The following is an 8447-nucleotide window of genomic DNA, read 5'->3' on the forward strand; positions in this document are numbered from 1 at the left end:
TTGAGCATGGTTAGGAATTCCCCAGCCATATAAATCCTGTTTGTGGATGAATCAGATTGCCTACAACTGTGTGACCTGCAGTGTGTTGGTTGGTCTTTCTGGACCATCGTTTCCTTGCTTGTAAAACAAAGCTGCTAGTAATAACTCAATTTACTGAGATCCTGTATGTTAGGACTTTTGTGTATACCTTTCTTTATACAGTAACTCTATGAGCTATGATTATACCATTGTATAGATGAGGAAATTGAGACTCCAAGTGGTTGGCTCCTAAGTGGCAGAACAAGAAGCCAGTTTCACTAGCTTTGAAGTTCCTAGAGTTTAGGGCCCATGTCTTGCTCACAGTTGCACCCTTTGGGTCTAGCACGTCTAGTACAGTGCCTGGCACAGAGCAGTTCAGTAATCATTTCCACCTCCAATTATTTTATTATGTATGCATCAGTAACATTGGTATTAATATACCAAAACAAATTTTATAACCCAAGATTGGGAACATTTGAAAAGTTCAGTATTTTGCTTCAGGGGAGTTGAGAGGAGGAATTGCAGAGTCATTGGGTGGCAGTTTGTCATGGTAACCAGAGAACAGACTAGGATGGAGTCTGGTATACTCCCTACCTTCCTAGTTTTGTGATATTTAAGGCCAATTAGCTTATCTCAATTCTTTATCTGTGAGAGCTAAAGTGAATCCAATGATCCCTGTGGGACATTCAAATGCAAACTTCTTTGCACATACTCATTGTTTTCTATTTTAATAAAAAGGCCATCTACCACTCTGATTTTAAATATCCTCCAAAATTCACTTACCTAGGGGAAAATCCAACTATCTAATTTGCACAGGAGTGTCTGTAAATGGAGTTGACTATTCAGACCTTTTGCATATCATATTTATTGAAGGATCTGCAGCCTTCTGCACTCTATTTATCTTTAGTCTGTAGGTAGTCTCCTTTTCAGATGACAAGGAGAGACAAATCAAATATTATACTCAGAGTGAGCAAAATAATTCCATTTCACTCAACACTCCTTGAGTTTTCTTCTACCAAGATCAGCTTGTATAGCATTTAAAAAACTAAACAAATCTCTATGCAAATAAGAGCTCTGTTAGATAGATAACATGTTCAGGAAATGAAAAGGGCCAGTGAGTTCTGATTTAGAATGTTCCCCTTAACAAATATAGGCATGGGGCCATAATTCTTAGACCAGTCAGATAAATAGAAATGTGAATCTAGAGATGCCTACAGACCATCTAGGAGAGAGAATGATAAACTCCACTTAGGTCAGAAGTAACTCCTTTGCAATCTGATTTCCAGGGGTAGCAAGTACTTCTCTATCATCTATTCTATTCTGGCCTATTCTTTTTCATTCCACTCCTCTCAGTCTTTCAGTGAATATGCATTGTATTCCTACCATGAGCATAAGGTGGTGGAGAACAAACAAACAAAAAAAAAAAAAACACAATAGAAAGGGAACTTTTTTTGAGAGGGGGACACACTTACAAAATCTCAAGTGCCATAAAATAATGCTAGTACTAAAACCTCAGGCTTGCGAAACACACCATCCTGGGTTGTAATTCCATCTTTTCTAGCTGTGCAAACCTTGAGCAAGGCATTTAAAGTCTGAGTTAGTGTCCTCAATCTGTAATAAATAAGTGATGATGTTGATGATATCTACTTAATAAACCTGCTGTAATGACTGAAATGATATGTGTAAAAAAGGTCATGGGACTGATTACATATTTGTTCTTCTAAAAAATGATAGCTCTACAGGTTATTGAGAGAGGACAGAGTACTTCATTTTAACCAGGATTGTGGAATAGGCTTTGTAGGTTCCTTTTTTTTCTTTTATGAATATAATTTATTGTCAAATTGGCTTACCTACAACACCCAGTGCCCATCCCAACAAGTGCCCTCCTCAATGCTCATCACCCATTTTTCCTTCTCTCCCCCGCCCGCCATCCACTCTCAGTTTGCTCTCTGTATTTAAGAGTCTCTTATGGTTTGCCTTTCTGCCTCTTCATTGGTAACTATTTTTCCCCTTCCCCTCCCCCATGGTCTTCTGTTAAGTTTCTCAAGATCCACACATGACTGAAAACATATCTGTCCTTCTCTGACTGACTTATATCACTCAGCATAATACCTTCCAGTTCCATCCACGTTGCTGCAAATGGAATGATTAGAATACTGCTTCCTAGGCTCTTAATAGGTGCTACTGCCCTTGATCCCAAAAAGCATCCTTTCCTTCTTGAAACTCAGTTTTGCTGATATTACGGCAGCCTGATTCAGTGTGTATTTCTTGCTCTTGCTCCAAAGCCCGTTGGTTCTTTGCTGACTCCTTTCCTCTTCTCCCTCCCCAAGTCCTAGTCCTGGAGTCCTGACTCTCCTATCTTGACCTATGCTTTTCGTGGGTGAACTGCCACATCTGTGCTTCTGACCCCTTTGTGTCTACCTTCTGAGATAAGTGTACCTCCAACTACAAGAGCAGAGCACACAAAGGCCAGATGCTTCAAGGGCTATAAGATGTTCCAGAAATGAGGTGCTAAGATCAAAAGAGAACTTTTGAGCTCATCTCAAGCACAGGCTTTTTTTCTTTTTTGCTAAGGTCTACCTCACATGTCAACTTCCTTGGGCTTGTGGGGAGCACTGCCATGTAAGTCTTCCTGAAGCACTGCTTTTCTTAGGTTTTTTTCCCACTGCAAGGTTACCCTATTCCCTTGTACCTTGAATCCAAGCTTCTCTGCAGGAACCACTTCTGTGTACTCAACCATACATTAACCATATCTCCCTAAATCTACTCTCTCCATGCTATCTCTTTGCTGACAAATTTGGTGGCATATTTACTTGAAGGTAATGACACATGCAAAAGTGCCTGGCACTTTGTAAGGCACATAGAAAGTGTTCAATAACAACTTCTATAACAACCCCAGCTTGATTGTTAGGAGAGCGCTACAAGGAGCAGTTTTGTCAGTCGTGTGATCATGCACACGCATGTGGGTCTGTTTTTGCAATTTCCATGTGGTGAGTCCACGTGTTCACTACTCCCTTCCCACAGAGCCCCCTGACATGGGGCCTCTTTACAAGGAAGACTCCTTCCTGACTTGCTTCTCCACGGTCTCAAAAATCTCTAGACACAGACTACCCTAAGAGCCAGAGGAGAAAACAACTGTAACTAAATTATAAGTCAGGATGCAGGATATTTATAGAGTGTCATATACTGCCCAAACCAAACCTCGTGAGAGGAACAGGCAATATTCTAAACAGTGACTTGCTTCTTTCTGCAGAACAGAGAAAGTATGCTTTATTATTGTTCAGGTAAACCTAGATCTTTGGGTGGGGAAACTAGTGAGATTTATGTTTCCCTAAGAATTATAGCTTTGCAACTGCAAATACAAAGACCTAGCTGGCATTCAGAGAGGGAGAACTCGTCTTTTCACAGCTTCAGCAAATATTTGTTGAGATCATACTATAGCCACAGCATAGTCTCCCATCCAAAACTAATTACCTGGAGGTATTCATGAATAAGTATATGGTTATTGTGTGAATATCTCTATTGTTTGACCTACCGATTCCGTTCTGAGCATGTCAGTATCTAATTTTCTCTCCTATTATATTGGAATTTTATATTATAATATAATGCTATATTGTAATATAATATTACAATGTAATATGTTGATGGAAGAGAGCATATTTCTCTCATCTGTGTATCCCTGTCAGGTAGCACAATGTTGACGTATAGTGGGCTCTTCATAATGTTTTATTCATAGAGTGAATGAATGAGAGTATGCCGGCAAGAATACCACTCAGAAAACTGTTGGAGCAAATCAAGTGAAACAGGAAAGCTGGAGTCAAGGTTGCAGCATTGGGAATGGACACAAAGGACATTGCATAAATAGGTGAAGTCCTGGAACATTTTCCAAAATGATAATGAAAAGGCACAATCTTGTTCCTCCTTACTGAATTATGGGCCACCATAGTAAATAATGATATAGGCTTACTGGTCTATGTATCCAACAAAGAAAACATGGATAAGGATAACGCTTGTAGCCAATACAAGAAATCTCTCATTCACCTGCCTTGTGCATGGACACTTAGGTGTAAACTGCACACAAAAGCAAGTGTATGGACACATGCACAAACACACGCACCAATTCTTAATTTCTACTTTTACTGCCAATTATGAAACAAAACACAAGAATTACAGGCCCCCCAAAAAAGCAATGGGAACCAAAAGAAGCAAACGGAGGGGCACCTAGGTGGCTCAGTCGGTTAAGACTCCGACCTCAGCTCAGGTCATGATCTCATGGCTCGTGGGTTCGAGCCCCATGTTGGACTCTGTGTTGACATCTCAAAGCCTAGAGCCTGCTTCAGATGCTGTGTCTCCCTCTCTCTCTGCCCCTCCCCTGCTAATGCTCTGTCTCTCTCTCTTTCTCAAAAAAAATAAACATTAAATTTTTAAAAAATTTTTAAAAAGCAAATGGATCACAAGTTTTTCAAAACATTTAAGTCCTTAAGAAATTGTAATGATTAATAAAGCATGCTTACAAATACTCATAATATCGTCAACTGATCTCATCTCTTTACCACCAGAAAAGAAAAAGACTAGGTTATCATCAACAGTGGGAAAAAAATGCTATTAAAATGGCTAAAATCCAAAACATTGAAATGCTGGATTCATGAGTATGTGGAGCAACAGAAAATCTCATTTATTGCTAGTGAGAATTGCAAAACAGCACAGCAACCTTAGAAGGCAGTCTGACAATTTCTTACAAAACTAAACACACTCGTACATATCATCCAGCAATGGCATTCTTTGGTATTTACCCAAATGAGTAGAAATTATATGTCCACACAAATGTTTAACAGCTGGATTCATAACTGCCAAAACTTGAAAGCAACCAAGAAGTTGCCTGATATGTGAATGAATAGACAAGCTGCGGTGTAACTATACAATGGAATATTATACAGCAATTTGAAAAATTAACTTCAAGCCACAAAAACACATAGAGGGAACTCAAATGCATTTTACTAAGTAAAAGAAGACTATCTGAAGAGGCTGTATGATTCCAACTATATGACGCTCTGAAAAGGTAAACTATGAAGATAGTAAAAGATCAGGAGTTACCAGGAGGAGGGAAGGATAAATAACTGGAAAACAAGGAATGTTTAAAGAAGTGAAGAGTGTATCAATAGCCAAAGTATGGAAAGAGGCCAATGTCCATCAATGGATGAATGGATAAAGAAGATGTGGTGTGTGTGTGTGTGTGTGTGTGTGTGTGTGTGTGTACATATATATATATATATATATATAGAGAGAGAGAGAGAGAGAGAGAGAGAGAGAGAGAGGAGTATTATTCGGCAATCAAAAAGAATGAAATCTTGCCATCTGCAACTACGTGGATGGAACTGGAGGGTATTATACTACGTGAAATTAGTCAGTCAGACAAAGACAAAAATATGACTTCACTCATATGAGGACTTTAAGAGATAAAACAGATGAACATAAGGGAAGGGAAACAGAAATAATATAAAAACAGGGAGGCAGACAAAACATAAGAGAGTCTTAAATATGGAAAACAAACAGAGGGTTACTGGAGGGGTAGTGGGAGGGGGGATGGGCTAAATGAGTAAGGGGCATTAAGGAATCTACTCCTGAAATCATTGTTGCACTATATGCTAACTAACTTGGATGTAAATTTAAAAAATTAAAAAATAGAAAAAAATAATATTCCATAAAAAAGAAATGAGAGTGTTCCCTATGATACTATAAATTGAATACATTTTATTATGTATTTGTCAAAACACATAAAATATACAACACAAAGAGTGAACTCTAATGTAAGCTATAGACTTTAGCTACTAATGTATCACTATTTGCTCATCAACTTTATCAAATGTACCACCTTAGTGCAAAATGTCAATTATAGAGGTAACTATATGTGGGGGTAGACAGGGGATACATAAAAACTCTGCTCAATTTTTCTGTCAAACAAAAACCACTCTAAAAAATAAAGTCCATTAATTAAGAAAAAAAAGACAAGCAGCAACAGTTCTATACTGTATCACACACTTAGTCCAAATACTACTTTTTAAATAAACTTAAAAAAAAATGGGTGTGGCAAAAGAATAAATGAATAATTTCTAAATGTGTTCCTATGCGCTTCTTCTGAGTCATTAGTGCTCTAAAGGTCTAATGTGGTCTTTATATTTTTAATTTTATTTTTCAGTTTTATTTTATTTGAATCCAAGTTAGGTAACATATACTGTAATAATGGTTTCAGGAGTAAAACCCACTGACTCATCATTTACATATAACACCCAGTGTCTTATCAACAAGTGCCCTCCTCAATGCCTGTCACCTATCTGGCCCATCACCCCCACCCAACACCTCTCCAGCAACCCTCAATTTGTTCTCTGTATGTAAGAGTCTCTTATGGTTTGTCTCCCTCTCATTTTTTTTTCCTTCCCTTCCCCTATGTTAATCTGTTTTGTTTCTTAAATTCTACATTTAAGTGAAATCATATGATACTTGTCTTTCTTGGACTGACGTATTTCACGTAGCAAAATACATTCTAGTTCCATCCAAGTTGTTGCAAATGGCAAGATTTCATTCTTTTTGATCACCAAGTAATGTTCTATCTTCTTTATCTATAAATCAGTCAATGGACATTTGGGCTCTTTCCATAATTTGGCTATTGTTGATAGCACTATTATAAACATTGGAGTGCATGTGCCCCTTCAAATCAGCATTTTTTTACCCTTTTGATAAATACCTAACAGTGCAATTGCTGGGTCATAGGGTAGCTCTATTTTTAATTTTTTGAGGACCCCCCATACTGTTCTCCAGAGTGGCTGCACCAGTTTGCATTCCCACCAGCAGTGCAAAAGTGTCCCCCTTTCTCCACATCCTCACCAACATCTGTTGTTTTCTGAGTTGTTAATTTTAGCTATTCTGACAAGTGTGAGGTGGTATCTCATTGTGGTTTTGATTTGTATTTCCCTGATGATGAGTGATGTTGAGCATCCTTTCATGTGTCTGGTAGTCATCTGAATGTCTTCTTTGGAAAAGTGTCTCTTCATGTCTTCTTTCCATTTCTTCACCTGATTATTTGGTTTTTGGGTGTTGAGTTTGATAAGTTCCTTATAGATTTTAGACAGTAGCCTTTTATCTGATAGGTCATTTGCAAACATCTTGTCCCATTATGTCAGTTGCCTTTTAGAGTTGTGACTTGTTTCCCTCACTGTGCAGATTTTTATCTTGATGAGGTCCCCAAATAGTTCATTTTTGCTTTTGTTTCCCTTGCCTCCACAGATATGTCAAGTATGAAGTTGCTGCAGCTGAGGTCAAAGAGGTTGTTACCTGTTTTCTCCTCTAGGATTTTGATGGCTTCTTGTGTTACATTTAGGTCTTTCATCCTATTTTTTGTGTGTGTATTACATATTTTTGTGTATTATATAAGAAAGTGGTCCTGGTTCATTCTCCTGCACGTCTCTGTTCAGTTTTTCCAAAACCGTTTGCTTAAGAGACTCTTTTTTGTTTCCATTAGATATTCTTTCCTGCTGTGTTGAAGAATATTTGGCCATACAGTTGTGGGTCTATTTCTGGGTTTTCTATTGTGTTCCATTGATCTATGTGTCTGTTTTTGTGCCAGTACCATACCGTCTTGATGACTACCATTTTGTAATATAGCTTGAAGTCCAGAATTATGATGCCTCCAACTTTGGTTTTCTTCTTCAACATTACTTTGGTTATTTGGGGTCTTTTCTGGTTCCATTCAAATTTTAGAGTCATTTGTTCCAGCTCTGTGAAGAATGCTAGTGTTATTTTGATAAGAATTGCACTGAATGTGTACATTGCTTTGGGTAGTATTTAAACTGTTAGCAATCAGTCAAGAATTGGTTACATAGGTGAGGTGTGAGATAAGACAACAAAGGAAGTGTAGACAGTAAGCCCAGCTCAGTGACTTGCAATAGCAGGAAGCAGCTTCTACCCCTAAGTTGAAAAGACAAAGGGAGGAAGACATGTTATGACAGCCAGGGGCTGGGCTGTAGAGAAAGCTAGAACCAAATGGCCCATGGGACCTGGGGTGGCAGAGAAGGCACTAACACTGACATAAATGTTCCCAGGAAGTAAGACCGTGCTTCTCCCTTCTACCCACTCCAGTCTCTTCTGAGAACTGTTTTATTGGCTAACCAACCTGTCATGGGAGGTGGGCAATGGGACAGCAAGGATCTGCTGCCCTGTAACACAGACCAGAGGGAGAGAAGGGAGAGGTCTCGAACACTCTGGTCCAAAACTAGTATACCATCAGAGAAGAAAATAATAATAATAATAATAATAATAATAATAATAACAAAACAAGGATGCTAGTGAAGTGAATTAACTGGGTTTTAAAAATACTTACCCTTAGGGGCGCCTGGGTGGCTCAGTTGGTTAAGCACCCAACTTTGGCAAAGGTT

This window comes from Herpailurus yagouaroundi, unplaced genomic scaffold (genome assembly GCF_014898765.1).
Source record: "Herpailurus yagouaroundi ecotype Mexico unplaced genomic scaffold, PumYag 28, whole genome shotgun sequence".
NCBI classification, from domain to species: Eukaryota; Metazoa; Chordata; class Mammalia; order Carnivora; family Felidae; genus Herpailurus; species Herpailurus yagouaroundi.